The sequence below is a fragment of the Stegodyphus dumicola genome, chromosome 9, assembly GCF_044657685.1.
Source record: "Stegodyphus dumicola isolate Sdum_Otavi_A_Nest chromosome 9, ASM4465768v1".
NCBI lineage: Eukaryota > Metazoa > Arthropoda > Arachnida > Araneae > Eresidae > Stegodyphus > Stegodyphus dumicola.
The window spans coordinates 153,799,108-153,818,541 of record NC_140776.1 but is presented as its reverse complement, the minus strand read 5'-3'; the positions used below and the strand labels follow the sequence as shown (position 1 = coordinate 153,818,541).

The 19,434-nt window shown below is 33.2% G+C and overlaps 1 protein-coding gene across 3 annotated transcripts in view; it reads left to right on the top strand.

The window, feature by feature from the left end:
- The window catches only part of LOC118184878 (glutamate receptor ionotropic, kainate glr-3-like), a 180,096-nt gene that overhangs the window by 99,355 nt on the left and 61,307 nt on the right, over window positions 1-19,434 (top strand). The gene's annotated exons all lie outside the window — the stretch shown is intronic.

The following is a 19,434-nucleotide window of genomic DNA, read 5'->3' as shown; positions in this document are numbered from 1 at the left end:
CTAAACCTTAAAATTGTTCATCTTTTAAGAAATACCGGATTTTAGAGTTTGGATTGTTAAAACAATTGAACCACGAGATTCTGCTTCGAAAATCTAAAGTAAAATTTTAATGTACATACCAAAATAACGATAGCAAACATCCCATTCTGTGTTATTTTCATAAATTTCTGTTACATATTTACAACCCACTAACGTTTTTGAGCCTGCCTACGAAATGAAAAGAAAGAACTTCTCAGGAATTTTAAATTTTCCCTTTCTTTTCGCATTGTGAAACATTAAAAGGTGAAATGAAGCAAAGAAGTATGTAACTTTAATTTACATGAAATGTTTCAAACATTTATTTCGATACGTACATAATTTCCACTTTTTGTCATATAATACTTAAAGATCTTTTATGTGTGTATGTACATAACCTTGCGTGTAAGTTAAATTTTAAGTATCAATTTTGATTTCGGAAATAATCATTCATTGGTTGCAACTCAGACGGGTAAAATAAAAGTTTATCAAGAGGAATCAATAGGTTAGAAAGCATTAAATTATCAGGCAAAATGTTTTGGATATTATTATTATTTTAAGTTCCTAACTTTTCTTTGCTATTGATTTCTGTTTATAACCACATACCTCTTAACACATTTCAGTTCCACTTATGTCTTTTTCTTATACTCATTCGAAATATCTTCCAGTTTGTGAAAGTGTTTTTCGTAAATCTCCTTTTTTAGTTTCTGAGAAATTATTTAAGTAGAAAACGAAGATTAAGCTTATCTTTTAGTGTTTGAATGTGTCAGTTGAAATGAGTTCTCCAAACATCCAAAAGCTTTTAAGATATGTTAAGCTATGGTAATTTAAGTTAAATTCGTTATTATGTTTCCATTGAAATTGTCTTGTTTTATTCTCTGTCACATTTCACCTGTAGGTTTAAATTCTGATTATTCTTTGCTATTATATTTTTATCTCAATTTCAAGAATATCCTTGTAATTGGAATCTGTTCTACATTCTAATAAATTGTTTTTAGCTTTCAGTGAATTGTAAAACTAGTTTAATACTTATAATCTGCCTTGTAGTCATTTATTGACAATAGCCATTCTGATATAAACAGAGTCCAACTAAAGAAAATATAAATTCAAAATCTGTTATTTTAAATACAAAATTTTTGTCGTCTAAACTAAATAATAAAGAATGTCATAATTGATAATCTCACAGAGTACGCCATAATTTTTCATAGATGAATTAAACGGGTGTCGAATTATTTCAGTTTCCTATATAATCCTTCTTTTCAAATTTACTTTTCAATAGCTAACGGCTGCTGAAGTATTAAATTTGCTATATTAAATTTCCAACAGCTGCGCCTAAATCTTCGGAATGGAAAAGTAAAGTAAAATGAAATAGAGTTTCTCTACTAACTTTTGAAGAATATTTTACTACTAAATATAAAATATGAGTGAAATATATGAGGTGCTTAACTAAATAATAAAGAATGGAAACGTAGTATTCGATCTGGCAACACTGCAGTGGAGTAACGAGCATAACTGGCGCCCGGGGCAAAATACCTTTTTGGCGCCCCCCTTTCCCGAAAAAACAGAGTGATGTAATGAAAATCGTGTTTAGAGGCCATTTGGCAACCCTCTGCGAGCGGCGCCCGGGGCATCATACACCCCCTTCCCCCCCTCGTTACGCCACTCTAACCTATTGATTCCTCTGATAAATTTTTATTTTACCCGTCTGAGTTGCAACCAATGAATGATTATTTCCGAAATCAAAATTGATAATTAAAATTTAACACGTAAGGTTATGTACATACACACATAAAAGATCTTTAAGTATTATATGACAAAAAGTGGAAATTATGTACGTATCGAAATAAATGTTTGAAACATTTCATGTAAATTTCATGTGTCTTTACATTTCATGTAAAGTTACATATTTTTTTGCTTCATTTCACCTTTTAATGTTTCATAATGCGAAACGAAAGGGACAATTTAAAACTCCTGAGAAGTTCTTTCTTTTCATTTCGTAGGCAGACTCCGCAACGTTAGTAGGTTCTAGATATGTAACAGAAATGTATGAAAATAACACAGAATGGGATGTTTGCTATCGTTATTTTGGTATGTACATTAAAATATTACTTTAGATTTTCGAAGCAGAATCTCGTGATTCAATTGTTTTAACAATCCGGTCTAAAATCCGGTATTTCTTGAAAGGTGAACAATGTTAAGGTTTAGGTTGTGGGGTTCCAACCTTCTATCTAACAGCTAAGTGTGTAGGAACCTCGTGAATAAGCGAATACTCGCTTTAGTCCAGAAAACAGAAACGTAAAACTCAAGAAAGTTTCCGTTTGGAAGGAAGTGTGAGAGAATATTGGATGTAAAGCTAAGTAAGAGTTTGAATTATACTCTTGTGCAAAACCGAGAAAATTTGCCCATTTTGCCGAATTTCGAAAACCATTAGACAAATTTTTAAAATTTGATGTGGATATACATATAACAGAGAAAAGATATGTACTATTTACTAAGAATCATTTTTTCTACTCATGGTTATCATTAAACCTTACAGTGCAGGGATGAGAAAAAATCCACGTTGCGATATCTGAAAATGGGTGTAATAGGGGGTATAACCCCCTCTTACAGCCAGACATGTCATGCAGCGTGACAACATACTGAACAAGAGGCAGATGAGAAGTCTCTGTAGCAGAACATCCTACTCCTGAGGCAAGTCAGTTTTCAACTCTGGGATGCTTTTCGGAGGGGGACGACCAGATAAAATTGCCCTCCCAAGAAAATCCAAAACATGCTCTATAAGGCAGGAGATCTAGCTGGCCAATCCATGCTGTGAGTATCCTCATTTTCTAAGTAATCGTCGATCAGCTGAGCCCTATGTGGACAAGCGTTGCTGTCCATTAACAGGAACCCAGGACAAACTGCACCCCTGAAAAGTTCAACATAGGGCTGTCTAACATTTCCTCTCTTTACCTCTGAGCATTTAGGGGGCCAATGTCAAAGATATGCAAGAGTGTGCGCTCGTCCAACATATTGCCTGCTCAAACCATTATATCTCCACCATCGTATTGGTACCGCTCTCTCCAGATACACGTTCACCGAGAATCAGTGTCCAGACTGAATCTCGACTCATGTATAGAAAGCACAGTGCTCCACTGAAGTCTGGTCCAAGGCGCATGTTGTCTATACCAGGGGTTCTCAACCGGTGGTACGCGTACCACTAGTGATACGCAAGAGAAAAATAGGTGGTACGCAAAGAAGCAAAGTATTTTTAACTATTAAATTCAAAAATTAAAACTGCAACATCTTGATGGAGTTTTTTCTCTAACATCCGTAAATTTATGCGATCTGAGCTTTGTTCGAGAGTGGTGGTGATAGTAGTGCTTTGTAGAGATGGTATAAAGGTTTTCAATTTTTGTTTAGATGGGTACGCGTTCGTCAAAAGATTGAGACCTGCTAGTCTGTACCATGCTAAACCCGCTTTCTTGTGTCTTACAGTGAGCGGGACGCAAATACCAGGTTTTCGAGAGTGGTGGTGGTAGTAGTGCTTTGTAGAGATGGTATAAAGGTTTTCAATTTTTGTTTAGATGGGTACGCGTTCGTCAAAAGATTGAGACCTGCTAGTCTGTACCATGCTAAACCCGCTTTCTTGTGTCTTACAGTGAGCGGGACGCAAATACCAGGTTTTCGAGAGTGGTGGTGGTAGTAGTGCTTTGTAGAGATGGTATAAAGGTTTTCAATTTTTGTTTAGATGGGTACGCGTTCGTCAAAAGATTGAGACCTGCTAGTCTGTACCATGCTAAACCCGCTTTCTTGTGTCTTACAGTGAGCGGGACGCAAATACCAGGTTTTCGAGAGTGGTGGTGGTAGTAGTGCTTTGTAGAGATGGTATAAAGGTTTTCAATTTTTGTTTAGATGGGTACGCGTTCGTCAAAAGATTGAGACCTGCTAGTCTGTACCATGCTAAACCCGCTTTCTTGTGTCTTACAGTGAGCGGGACGCAAATACCAGGTTTTCGAGAGTGGTGGTGGTAGTAGTGCTTTGTAGAGATGGTATAAAGGTTTTCAATTTTTGTTTAGATGGGTACGCGTTCGTCAAAAGATTGAGACCTGCTAGTCTGTACCATGCTAAACCCGCTTTCTTGTGTCTTACAGTGAGCGGGACGCAAATACCAGGTTTTCTGGCATACAGCCCTATTTCGTGAAGCCTTTGGGCAACTGCAGAACGTGAATAACTGGCTATATTGAATTACTCTATGAATTTAAGGATTCGAAACAAGAATCACTATTAAACATACTACTGAATGTCCACAAAGGAAAGAGATTGTGCAAAAAAGATGTGTGTGTCTGTCTGTGATTATGGCAAAGCCTCGAGGGCTATCTGCCAAAGGGGAGGGATGTCTTCGTGGAGGACTTTCTAAGGGAAACTGGCTCTTATACACGTTACACATGGGGAAAACCACAAAAACGCCCATGCAGCCAGCCCGTTCGCGGGATTCGAACCTCGGACCGAACTACCAGTGTTCAGCGACTTTACCGCTCGGCCGCTGGTGGGCGCAAAAAGGATGATGGTACCATTTTCATTCAAACAAACTTGGAGAATATCAAGATGCCTGTTTTAGAACTTAAAACGACTCGCTTGATTTATTTCCATTTCAATGCATTATTAAAGGAATACATTAAAAGAAAATTAAAAGACAATGAAGAATAAAATAAAATGAACTTCTATTCAAGTACTTATTCAAGTAACAATGATAAATATTCTTCAAGAGAAGATGAACCTTGCCTGTTTACATTAGCTAAGTGTTATAATAGATGGTGTGTTGCTGTGCTAAATCTAAAAAAAAAAAAAAGAAAGAAATAGAATTAAGTGTAGTGAATTAGAATTACTTGGGCACCAAGACTAGTCACTTGGCGTTTTTTCGAATTAAAGGATTAATAAATGTAAATCAAATGAATTGCTTACTTAGTAAATCGCGTTGTGTAGCAATAACCCATAAATACTTACTCACGTGCAGATCAAAATGTGTGATCTAGAAGGAAATATGAAATCAAAGTACTTACCCCAAAGTATGACAACTGTATGTTACCAAATCAATTATATTTTATTCTTCATCATTGATATTGAAATAAGCATTAATATAAATAAAATTATCAACCAGACAGACGAATAAATTTGAACATCAAGCACGAGTGATGCCCATCACCAGAATTAACGTTGCACTCAGAATAAAGTCAATCTTTCTCCATCAGCTCGAAACAAAGTCTTGGTGTAAAAGGAACAATCGAATTTTTATGGAAGTCATTAAGCCTACTTGATTAATCATGGTATTTCTGCTTTATCTTCTTTAAATCAGGAAGTTTCAGATCTCAGAAACACGTGCGCGCGAAGAGTTTTCTAAAGGAGGAAGAAGCTGAACAAAAATTATTTTCTGCAACAATGTACAGGAAACTGGAGTAATTATTTTCTTGACTCTTCATGTAAAAATCTCACTAAAAAGGATTTTCATGTATAGCAGACAGCATCGAAGGAACAGCAAAGAGAAGCAGGAAAATGACACATCGCATCGGCCAGGGAGAGGACAGACCGAAGCCCGTCCTACCCCCTCGAACGCCAGCAGCAGAAGAGCGAGAAACCGGTTGTTGCAATTACGTTTTGTCCTTGAGCGGTTGGGGTTAGCACACCTGACGCTGAATAATGTGGAGGCTTGCCTGCACACTAAGTCACGGGATCTCTGATGTCATTGGAATGTAAAAGTAAAACGAAATAAGAAAAAGTAGGAAATGAAGTGAAGTGACTAAAGCAATGTCAGAAATGTAATCTCAATGTTGAATCTTTGTTGCGAATAGTTACAGTTGCAGAAACAGAACAGTGATGGTAATCTCATTGATCATTGAAGGAATCTCAATATAAATTATGTGATTAAAGTAAGGAAGGCCTTTGTTGGAGATTCTAATGTTGGCATGTATAGCGATATTCTTAGGAAAATATTCAGGATTTATGAAACTAAAACTGATATAAATGAAGATATAACTCATTAATATTTAATAACTAATATTAGCACATAGTGAGACAAATATCAGTAGCGTTAGAGACGAACAAGGTGATGGTAATTTAATCGACCTGTTCACAGAAACCATTGAAATGGATTTCTATGCAATTAAAGAAATTGTTCCAAATAATGGAAGGAACAATTTTGAACGTGATGTAATAATAATGAAAGGAAAAGGTTGTTTACGAAATTTCAAAAATAATGCTGAATTCTGATAATGTTATTAAGCCTTAGAAAACCGAAGCCTTCGCTAACATACCGAAACGCTTTAAATACCGAAATGCTTGTCTCCATCTTTTACTCATCCCATACGTTTCCTCCCCTCCATTAATGCAGAAAAAGGTCTGAAGATTTCAAATGACAACCTTTCTCAACAACCCTTCTCTTTTTCTTTCTACTTCCTAACAAAGAAGCTTCCGTTAGCCTTTTAGGACAAGTTGTCCACAATAAATTCATATGATGCATTTGGTTAAACTGCTAAAGCATACCTTAGGAGGAGGGAAGAGAAAAACATCACAATCTCGGTACTTTAGGGTGGCTGTGGCCATTTGAAGAAAGGCTGTCTCGGGTGTTTCGGCTTTCAAAGAATTAATGTTTAGGAGCTTGAAAACAATTCAGATGCCGAACTGGCTACATTGGCTTATACCACAAATTGAAGGATTTAGAACAAGAATCACTTTCAAACATAGTGTTGCATATTTACAAAGAAAATGGGCCATGCAAGAAGGAAGATAGTGACAACATTCGCATTGAAAGGAACTTCGAAAAACTGAATATATTTTTTCCCGAGTATATTACATAGGGGTGAACAATTCGTGAGAAAATACTCAAGTATCCCTTCTCCAGAAGACATCCTAAGAGAGTATTGCTTCATTAATTAATCAACTAAATGATTTTCTAACTGCGGCAATTCAGGATGCTGGAAATTTAGATGAACATTTTGAATCAATTATTTCTATGGCATTAAATACTTGCTAAATTTATAAGAAAATTATACACGTTCCCCTCATTTACTTTCATGGCGTAACGATCTGGCTATTCATTCGATATTGTCACTGCTGTATAATGTGCGATTCCTAAAGAAAATCTAAATCCGACACATGGCTTCGAAATAACAGATGTTTAGCTGTACTAATTAAATAACAATTATTTAAGTCTCAAAAGTAAACTTTAAGGAATGATTGGTTTAATTTTTATGCGAAAATTCACCTTAAATTTCTCGCCTCCAGATATATTTTTAATTTAATTTGCTCAGTTTAGAATCTAAACTACAATAAGAATTTATTCTTGCACTTCGTTCAAAACTTTCTATGTCGTATTAAAACCAGTGCTTCATCATAATAAAAGCAAAATAATTTCAGTTCCTTTGCGAACTCGCTGAAACTTTCCATTTTTTATGAAAAAATGCCTTCCTAGTAAAATCTATTATTAAAACCTTAATTTATTTCCTCGAATTTCATTAGAGATATATTTCTCATTCAATCAATGCAATTCTTGCTTCACGGGAAGGGAAAAATACATAAAAAATAGAAAACAACTTCATTAAAAATTGTAAAATGCATCAAAACCTAAAACACCAAACGCAGTTAGAAAACCATCTTTATAATTAAAATTAGAGTTTCTATGCAAAAACAAGTAATCCAGCCAGCGGGCAGAAAGACAAAATTTCCATACACGAAACTGAGAACTAACTTTTGGCCTCACTGTGCACTGAAGTTGGGTGCACTAACCGTATTCAATATTCTACTAAGAGATTCAAATGCAAACAAATGACGACCTCATTAGACCTAGCGACACTTAACCTTGTAAATTGTTGATAATTCTATAAATATTGCATGCAGATAAACTAAAAGCATAAAAGCTTTAACCGGAACATAAGAACAACAGTATAATTATATCACTTTAAAAGCAAAAAAATGCACAATATAACAACATATAAGAATAAAAAAACTGATATCACCAAGCTGGGTAACAGAGTGGATATGTATATATACCCTCTCTCTCTCTCTCTCGCTATATATATATATATATATGTGTAAAATATAAAAAATACGATGACTTTGCTCTACGCGAACACGCAACCTTTAATTCACTTTCTGCAATTTAGGATCTTCCCCCTAGACCAGTACCTTCTAGAATATGCTAGTCTATTACGTAAGCTACTATAAATACTGAGTACGCGCCATTTTCAGTCAGACTGCTTCCAAATATCGCTCCTACAACACTCTGTGCTGCTCTGTCCATCTCTCTTTCCTTTGTCAGAAACAGTAATGACGCATAAAGTTTAAATTCAGTCGTACTTAGTTTAAACTACTATTGAATATGTGATTTGGAGAATTTCATATGAAGTAAAGCATGATCTACGGTGAAAATTGAATTAAAGCTATGGAATAAATATGTGCACTTAAAAGCTAAATTATCTTGTCTCGTCATTTGGATTTCCGCCTTACCACTCTGCGAAACAATGCCTGAACTTTGATGCCAAGCTTCACCATGAGTGCTAAATTATCACAGTTATCTATTTAGTCGACAGGATGAAATCTCAAGTCAGACTGAGTTAGTTTTGGTTTTCAAAGCATTCTGATTGGACAGTTAATATTGCTCTAAAATTACTATTGGCTGGTTTAGTCATCATAATTACATCAGTTTACATCATCATAATTACGTAAGAATCATATGACATAGAATAGTCTCGAAATGACGCAGTGCAGAGAGAGGTTACTATTTTTAAAATAGAGAAGGGAAATTAATTTACGCTGCTAACTTAATCTTTTACAGATCTTTTTGTTTTTCTTACATATATAACGATTGTTCTGTATATGTGTAAGTATATATACATATAGAGCAGCCGATTACAACCAAATAAGGGGTGCACACCTGCATGTTATGGCAGTCCCTTATACAAAATTTCAGCCTTCTAAGGCTATTTGCTTTTGAGTTAGACGAGGTACATACAGTCGTACGTTCGTAAAAACGTCAAGAAAAAATCCCTTCTGAACCCATTTTAAATCCATTTTAAAATCCTTTATGGGAAAAAAAAGTTCTTTATTCTGTACGTCCAGATATCACGCAAAAAATAAATAAATAAATAAAAAACTTAATCTTTCAAATGAATTTGCGAGCGGTCAAAATGGATATTTTTTTTTTTTTTTTTTTTTTTTTTTTTGAAACATGACACTTGAAATTTTTGCGATTACAATATTTCCCTTTCTTTGTACAAGGAAGTAAAAACTACAGCAAATTTATTTAAAACTTTTGCATTCAGATCACTTGAAAAGAACTTGTATATAACTGATAGGATTTGCATTTTATTCTGTTGCTAAACACTCAACAGAGCTATTTTTAAAAAATATAAAATTAAGACAAAATTATAAAAATTGATTTCAAAAATTGTTGTGCAATGTTTACGAGCTTTCGAAGCCATATTAAGTAAATTCTGTGTATTTTCATCTAATCATAACATTGGAAATACTCTTCTACCTGCCGTTAATGGTTATTATCTATTAAAATTCTAGTTCTTGCAACTTTTTAGATATCTCGGATTAACCGGCATTTTTTAATAACCGAGAACATCCTCATTAGTTCTGTAAATCGGGCGCTGAGTTAACATGTTCTTCGTTTTTAACAAGGCTAACTCGTACGCCATTATCGGGCTAACTGTGATAAAAAATAAACTTTGCTTATGTGCATTAAAACAAATTATTTTCGGTAAAAAATTGCGAATGAATGAATTCTAAAAATATGCTATATTAATTTGAATCTAAAATAATTATTTAAACAAAAGAAAAACAGTCCGGGATAAAATGTCTAAAATCGTGCCGCCCAAACGGACTCTGATTACCGTACCGAAAGGGTCGGGTTCGATTCCCGTAGAAGGCATGGATGTTTGTAAAGGTATAGTATCTTTCGGAATATGAGCGCTCCAAATACATGACGAGCCGAAAGTCCTCTGTGGATTGGTGGTTGGGGAAAGAAGGAGGATAGGGGAAGAAACCCTCCGACCAACCCCCAGAGTGCTGTCCCTTAAAATTCGGGTGGAACTGGAAAAAATCGTACTGCCACGTATATGGTGCCTAACGCTGCTGCCAAAGACGGGGGTAATCTTGTGCTCCTTGCCACAGTGAATTTCGTAGACTTCTTCTGATGAGGTGAAATAAATGAGATTAGACACAACAACAACAAAATGACTTAGATCGTTGCTTTAGGCTAATGGTAAAAATATACTAAAAAAATCTGAAAGGTTTCAGATTTTAAATTATTTCCAAAGGGGCTTTTTTTTAACGTTTTGTGTGTTACCTTTACTTATTAAGTATCATGTTCTTCGCACTTAAACCATAAAATTCAGTTCAATAATAATGTTGCAAAATAATTTTAAAATTAGCATATTCTTGGAATTTCCGATACACAGTTCCGCGCTGGAGATTAAAAAGTTTATTTTCCCCGTAGAGTGTTGCCATTACTCTCTTTTAAATCTTTGAGTTTGTTACTCAAAAATTCGTTAAGGTTTTAGAAAATATAAAACCAATAATAAAACAAATTCCAAACTTCAAATTTGGTCTTCCACATGCCCATATTCGTAGGACGATTACGTCATTCAAAATTCGATGGCTCTATGTACCGTAGTTGTATGATAATGTGAGAAATATACATATATTTATGCAGATTTTTCATTATTTAATTTCTTCGAATATAATGCAGGATTCTAACATTTGGTGGCAACAGTTTGAAAAGTGAAACGGACATTCATAGTGATTCAACGCAAAATCGCAAAACGAAAACAATAGTCCTCCAGGGGCAAAGCCCCTTTGGACTAATTAAAAATCCTTTTTGGGCTCTCTTTCACAAATCAATAAAAAGGAATAAATGCAACATTCGACTTCAGTTGCTTTGTAATTAAACAGCGTTTTCATGCTCACTTCTCAATCTAGTAAAAAAGCGAATAAATTCGTTGAATAAGCGGTATTTTTACATTTAAAACACAAAAAGAAAATTATTATTCGATTACTTATTGTCAAGAATATCCAAAACCGAAAACCTTCATTTACTGAGAGCAATGCATTTACTTCAAATTTTCTTCTTGACGGAAACTATGGAACACTTTTCAATATCAGCAGGTGCTGTGATGTAGCCGCACTCCCACGAATTACAAAAGCGGGTGTCGAACAAAATCCGTGTTCTGCAGTCGAAAGAAAACTTCCCATTCTGTTGCTCAAAAACATGTGACAAATTGTCAGTTATGCACGGAGCTCTTCAAAATGGACACAAAGAAGCCAGCATAACATATAGATTATCACTAATTACAGGTTGTTCTTTTGTGGTGTAAGAGCTGCTAGAAAGTTATTTGGAGCTTCGTGTATTCTTAACGCTATCGCTGTGATTTTTGTCAAGAATATGACTCTTAAAGTTGTAAGAGTCTCTGAAGCAGATGTTAGTTTTTCAAAGCAGCAGTCAGCTGCGTGGATATATCGGTTGAATTGCCATGAAGTGTTTTGATGATGTCAGTAGTTTTAACTGAAAGCAGCGATTTAATATAACAGTCATAAATAGCTACGGGCTGAAGCAAAATGCACATAATCCTTCTATGTTTTGGTAGATTATAATACTCATGTTATTATGTATTGAATTCAAAAAGAAAATCAAACGTTTTGACAACCAGGATGGAAAGAAAGTTAAGAATTTTTTCTTCTAATAATGTGTCTTTTCCTTGATTCAATATGAGGAAAAACATGTGCTTCAAAGCTACGCATAGAACACTTTATTATTTTTAACCTTGTTGTGTATAGGAATTTCACATGCTTTCCTGAAAAAATCAAGATCAGCTGTCAGCTTTGCACAGTTTTTAATCTCTTCTAAGTTACACGCGAAAACCTTATATCTTTGCTTTAATTAATAATTGTTGAAATATTAAATTAAGTTTTAATGTGCAAACTTGAAAAAGTAAATGATAATTTTAGCTCATTTCTACGCAGGTAATTCAAGCTAAGACTTATACGATACTCACATTTTTCTAGCATGGAAATACTTTTTGTATTTTTCAGTAAACTAGTTAAAGTATCTGTTTTGGAGATACACCATAATACTGAAAGCAGACAAAAGTATCCATATTAAACGTTTAGTGATTTTACGACTTGAAATTATATACGGATTGTATAAAATTAATACGAATGAAAGAAAACTTGTTATTTAAGAGCTTGATTATTTTTCGTGTAATTTTATTTATAAATATCTTAGCTGAGCCAAATAACAAAGCATATGCTGCCAAATGTAAGTATTTATTCTTTTGCTTTAAAAATGCCATGTTTTTCATGTGTTTTAAATGTTTATCTGACTATCAATTTGCCTTCCTAAATATGCATATATATTTAAATGTTTACCTTTACAATCAGCTGAGTTTCTGATCAAAACTTTCGAAAAATACTTTGGCACAATGTAACTTTCAGCAATTTGCTTTATTTCAGAGCAATTTAACTGTACTATTAAATTTGTTTCTTATTTTAGATTAGAAGGTGTTTTTGATGAGAATGAAATAAAATTATTAATTGCTTAAAATAATTTCAGTGTGGGCAACTATGATAAATATGAACTTTAAACGAATCTTAATTTTGCAATTACCCAGAAAATCTTACTTTTAAAATTTCTGAAAGTGAATTCCTATTCAAAACTCTAAAATATTTCAGAACGTAAGTAACAAACATATCATACAGATTCTCATTGAGAAAATGTACAAGGAAAGTAATATGTACCTATATAAATTAAATTTATATATTTTTTTTCTAAGCTTTTCACTAAATAGAATAAATATACTCTCATTTTTCATTTATAAATTTCAAGTTTTGTTAATGTAAATAAATATATTCGATTTTATGTCCCATAAGTTAGTTTTAAAATTAATTTAAGGTTGCATTTTTTGATACAGATAAAGTTGATTGTTTTAATCTAAAAAAACTGATAGTTTAGCATGATGATAATAATAATATTTCGTTAAAGGTTTATTTAAACTGAAGCAGAGTGACAGAGAAACCTCATTTTCACTGTTTGAAAAAGTAAAAAATGAAATTTTCGTCTAGGATATCAACAATGTGCATTACACCAGTAAAGTTTAATAGCTTAGGAAAATTAATAAATAGGAATGAGAAATTTAATCTCAAAACAAATTTACAAGTTTTTGCAATTTGTTATATTAAATAAAATTTTCACTTATTCGTACGTAATTTCTTAATCTGTCTGTATGTTCTGAAAATATAAAGCTTCTTAACCTCCTAAATCTTAATTAAATTATATTTCGAATGCAATTTTGAATACTTCAACTTTTCTTATAAAATCTATCTCAAAATCAAAATCTAAAAATTTTAGCTTAATTTAGATTATAATTTTCAAAACTTCTTTCTGAGCAAAATATCATTAATTTTCTTTGTTTGTTTCTTTATCTTATGACTGTCTCTCCATTTTGTGCCGTTTCTGTGAAATTTTCAGCAAAAAAAAACTAATTGATTGACTAATTAACTAATTGATTCCGTGATTCTTAAAATAGAAGTTTATGCGACAGCATTACTATCTCTTATATATATCTCTGTGTTAAAATATGAATTTAAAATGTGATAAGATTTCAAACAGGTAATAAAATTTCTTAGGGACATATTTCAAATTTTATGAAATAAACAAGAAAAACTCCATTAGAAACAGAACACGTACATTAATTTTTCTTTTAATACAAATATGACTGAAGTTTAGAAAGTTTCCTTTCCTTTTATTTTTTCTATATAATTATTCCATTTGTTGATAGTTAAAAGAGGTAAGAAATAGTAAACAAAGCAGTGAAAATACTGATGCAAAACATAGCTAATGAAATATTCCTGTTTGGATTTCTAAAATTTGTTGAATAATAGCTTTATTTCATTAAAGAAATAAAATGTGTAGTTCCCTAATTCATTTGTATGAGATATTTACATTCTGTTCCTGGAAAATAAAGTCTTAAATGAACTTACTTAATTGTAAGTCAAGGTAGTTTAGAGGAACATTAATAAATACTTTTCAAGAATTACTTTCACAGTTTTCATTCCTATTACTATATAAATGATTTATATCTAAATGTATCTAAAATTTGTATTAAGACTCCATATGTGTTTGTTAAATTTTAATGAAATTTTAACATTTAAAGTTTAGCTTATGAAACAATAATTAAAATATTTCAGAAATTTAATTCCAAAATATTTTTAGCCTTTTTTATTTTAATTTGCATGAGCCAAACCATTTTAATTATCATAAGGTATATTATTACTTGATTTACTTCTGGAAAATTATATAGTACTAATATTAATTTCATGTACTGTATAAGACAAAATCGCAACCGTTTACACTGAAGGAATCTTTTATACTTTAACTGAAACGTATACACATATTCATCGTGCTTACGAAGATTTCATATGACATACAAATTTGGTGGTGATCTAATGATTGCTCTTTAAGAAATGTATAAAATAATGCATATTTTCAGACTATACAATTCTGATCACTTGAAAAATTTTAGTAATTATATTTGAAACTGAAAATATATAGACAGAAGGGCTATTAATTTTGATTTAGCATTTTGTTTCGTTGTATTATAAACAGCGTTTCACTTTTCAAATTGTTTTTATTGTTTTCAATCTTTTCAGAAAATGCGAATCAGCAAAAAAGTCTTTTCCATAATTAATTTAGTAAAACAGAAAAAAAATGTCATCTTCGCACGATGACTATTTCTCGAGTAATCATTAATCAAAATTTTGGGAACCCTACGCGAATATCTACTGACATTTACCCATTTAAATTTCCGAATAGAAATTTGTATGCCTTTTGTTTGTATAAAAATGTCATTTACGTCAGAAAAGCTTAAATGCACAATAATGGATTTCAAAACTTTATTTATTTTGTAGAACTGCTAAAATGCGAAGCAAATTTATATAATTCTATCTGACATTCGCATGTTCATTTTGAATGAGAGTCACATAACTTTGACAAATTTTTTTAATTTATTTTTTAACTCACAGAAGTGGATTTTTTAGAAATGATTTTCAATAGAATAAAGAACAATTTACTAATGGAATATTTTCAGGATATAAGATTAATTGCTTTTAATTAAAATACACTCATGTCCATAAATTAAGGATAATGTAAAATCAGGCAAAGGAAGAGTTAGAAGCAAAACAAATTTGACTTATTTGTAAAGCTTATTTATTAAACAAAAGGTAAAGAGCAAAAAAATATGCTTTATGTTTGATATCATTAAAAACATTAGCGATCTTTCTCTCCCTGGAGCAAATTACAAAAAAAAAAAAACTATTTACAAAAAAACAATATTACATGGTTGGTAGGATTTTTAATACATTGTATGTCTCCCAGACGATGCAATACAGTCCGTACAACGCCTAGGCATGCTGAGTATCAAATTATTGATCTGATCTTGCGGGATATTACAACACTCAAAAAGCAATGCTCTCGAAGTTCCGGTAGACATGTAGGAGAAGGTTGACGGGCTGCAACTCGTCGGCCAAGTATGTCCCACACGTGCTCTACTGGATTCAAGTCCGGAGAGAATGTTGGCCAGTCCATACGTGTGATATCCTCCGATTAAAGGCATTCGCTTACGATGTTTGCACTGTGAGATCGGGCGTTGTCATCCATAAACACAAATTGTGCTCCCATGGCGCCCCGAAACAAACGTACATGTTGTTCCAGAATGACGTCCCGATAGATTTGGCTTGTCATGGTTCCAATTTGAAAATGCAGGTCAGTTCTGGAACCCAGAATAATTCCACCCCAAACGAGTACCCCTGCACCACCGTAACGGTGTCGTTCAATGATGTTTTCTTGGTGGTAACGGGTACCTGGAGCTCCACATATAAAAGTCCGTCGAGAATCAGACTGCAAGCTAAACCTCGACTCGTCGGAAAACATCACACAAGCCCACTGTTGCGGTGTCCACAATGGATGCTCTCTACTCCAGGATAACCGCAGGCGACAGTGAGTTGCAGTAAGTGGAACGCATCTGACAGGTCTAAGAGCATATAGACCAATCTGCCCTAAGCTTCTGTACACGGTCTGCCTTGAAATTGTCGTACCAGCGGCTGAAAAGAGCTTACGAGACAGGTCTGAGGCTGTGCTCCGCCTGTTTCTTCTGACAGTAACTGCCAAATACCGGCCCTCATTCGGCGTTGTAACTCTGGGGCGACCTGTGCTGTAACGTCTACTCACATTACCATCATCTTGGAATCGTTGCCAAAACCTGGAGATGACACTCTGGGCAATTCCAAGTTCGTCTGATACTTCCAGTTGGGTACCCCCACATTCCAGACGGCCGATAATTCTACCATGTAAAAAATCATCCAAATACGTCCTTTGTGTCATAACTATTCGGTTATTGCACTGAAATGCTTATAAAGCTCCTGCGAACAATTTTACTTCTTTGCCTGTATTCCTTACATATCACTCTCTTACCATCTCGTCATTGTGACGTACCATCGGTGTCATCTGGTTACTTCCTGAAATTTGCATATGATTCTTGAAGATGTGTGTAGTGATTTCACAGGTGATATATTTATTTTAGAGTTCGATTTCCGCGTGACTCCGAATTATCCTTAATTTATGGACATGAGTGTACATCATGTAGCCAGAATTTCGTATTCTGAAATCCTGCCTTCTTCTTGAGTTCAAAATGCTCATTTGAATGCTTAAGTTATTTTCTTGCATTAAAAGTCAGTTCATATCATTCAAAGTCTATAATCTAGCAGTGTCTTACGAATGTTATGAACCTTTTAAATCACCATTTATAAAAAAAAATTAAGCTATCCTTTGTAATTAATTTGAATATTCCACATCGTTAAACTTGGATTCTTAAGAAATTATATACAATGTTTCGGATTAAAAGAAAAAATATGATATAGTTTTAAAAATATTTTAAAGATTTTAGATTTGAAGGGTCACCCGAAAAGGTTTGTTAAGATTTTTTACGCTCTCGCTGAGGTCACAGCTTACCAGCCTCCAGTTACACTAATTCCTTTCAACACATTTTTTTTTCTGTTTGTCTTTTTAGCTTTTTATTATGCAGCATTTTCTTCACACTTACGCCATATGCAATTCAATAGCAAAATTACAAAAGAAATTTTAATCAACATAGCAGTTTATTTATTAAGACTTATAACATTTTTTTTAAATTCCAAAGGGGCTTTGTCCCTAAAGGACTATTGTTTTCGTTTTGCGATGGTTCACTATAAATGTCCGTTTCACTTTTCAAACTGTTGCCACCAAATGTTAGAGTTCTGCATTATATTTGAAGAAATTAAATAATGAAAAATCTGCATAAATGTATGTCTATTTCTCGCATTGTGATAAAACAACGGTACATAGAGCCATCGAATTTTGAATGACGTAATCCTCCTACGAATATGGGCATCGGGAAGCCCAACTTTGAAATTTGGAATTTGTTTTATGATCGATTTCATATTTTGTAAAACTTTAAAAAATTTTTGAGTAACAAACTCAACGATTTTAAGCGAGCCATGGCAACGTTGTACAGAAAAAACATTTTTATCTCCAGCGCGCGAGACTCTGTATCGGAAATTCTAAAAAAATGCCTAATTTAAAACTATTTTGCGATATTGCTCTTGAACTGAATTTTATGGTTTAAGTGCGAAGAACGTGATATTTAATAAATAAAGGTAACAGATAAAATGTTAAAAAAAAGCCCCTTTGGGCGTAATTTAAAATCTGAAACCTTTCGTTTTTTTTTTTTTAAATTATTAACGTTTTGTGTGTTAATTTTATTTATAAAACATCATGTTCTTGACGCTTACGCCACCTGAAAGTTTTACTCAGCATCAAAATCATAAAATATTTAAAAACAGCATATCTTTAGATTTCTGATAAACAGACTCGCGCACTGGAGATGCAAGAGTTTTATTGCGTATGCCATTGCTCGCTTTGAAATCCTTGAGTTTACTAATAAAAAAAATTCCTTAAATTGTACAAAACATGAAATAGATAATGAAAGAAATCTGGAAATTTTGATGGCTCTAGGCACCGCCGTTTTCTCACAGGGCGACAAACATACACACATCCATGCAGATTCTCCATCTCTTAATTTCTTTAAATGTAATCTAAGGTGATAAAATTTGGTGACAAAAATCTGAAAAGCGATGCAACTCATTTAAGTATTTTGACGCAAAATGCTGTTTCGGGACTAATATCCCATTCGGGGTTAATGTCCCACTTGGGCTAATAATTTTTTTTTTAAATTTAAGCAAGTACACTTCAGTTTTAATTAATATAATGCTAGATGTTATTATAATTTACATAATACGTAATTCTGAAGGGCAGACGGAAAATGCGTTTCCTGCAAAGAAATGAAGTGCATGTAGTAGGTAATTATAGAGAAAGACAAATAAGATATATCTGCTTATCTTTGAAAAAACTCTTAAAGAAAAAATAAAAATTTAAATTAGCCTGTGCCAATTACCGTGAAAAGATTACGAGTGAAGTTATCAACGCTAGAAAGCATGCACGTAAAGAACCCTTTCTGAGACCACCCACGGTTCCAAACGAGTTTCTCCAAACGCCGTGGTTGCATCAGACAGATGTTGTTCAGTATCAATGTTTATTTATATCCTATCAACTATCATTCATTCACTTTCGAACCAGTTACATCTTTATATCTCTTTGAAAACAACCATCGCGTCCAGAGATGGTTGTATTAGGAAACTGGTGGCTATTAAAGTGTTCACTATATTTGTCTCAGAAGGAAGATTTAATTTTTTATTGAAGTACCCAGAATAGAGATTAATGTTCTTTCTACTGTACAATATTACCTATATCCTCATTATACTGCATAAAACTACCTGCATAAGCTTTCATCTAAATTACTTATACATGCTTTATCAAATAATCATTTCCATGGTTATCCACATAAAATTTTCCAGGGAGGGTTGCGGGGGAAATTTTGGTCTTATCCAGGTGGGTGGAGGAAATTTTCCACCAATACATTTTTATTTAATTGTTTAATTAGAAACGATTCAGAAGTATATAATAGAATGCAATATTGCATCAACACAAACTGTATGTGCATTAATATCAAAATGTATATTTACACCATTTCACGAAGACAAATGCGCCTCAACCTACTGGCAAAAACAATCAATTTTTTAAAATGTTTTAAATAAATATTCGCAAAGTAAGTTTTATAATATGACAGTTTTCCCTTGAAAGAATAATTATTTGGCTAATAGCTAGCCACTCCATAATTCTGTTATTTATCCAGAACTGATTTTGATTTATTTGTGAGGTAAATATTCTCATACTATTACAATATTCTTCTCAAAATGCTCTTTTTTTTTTTTTTTTTTTTTTTTTTCAGACAA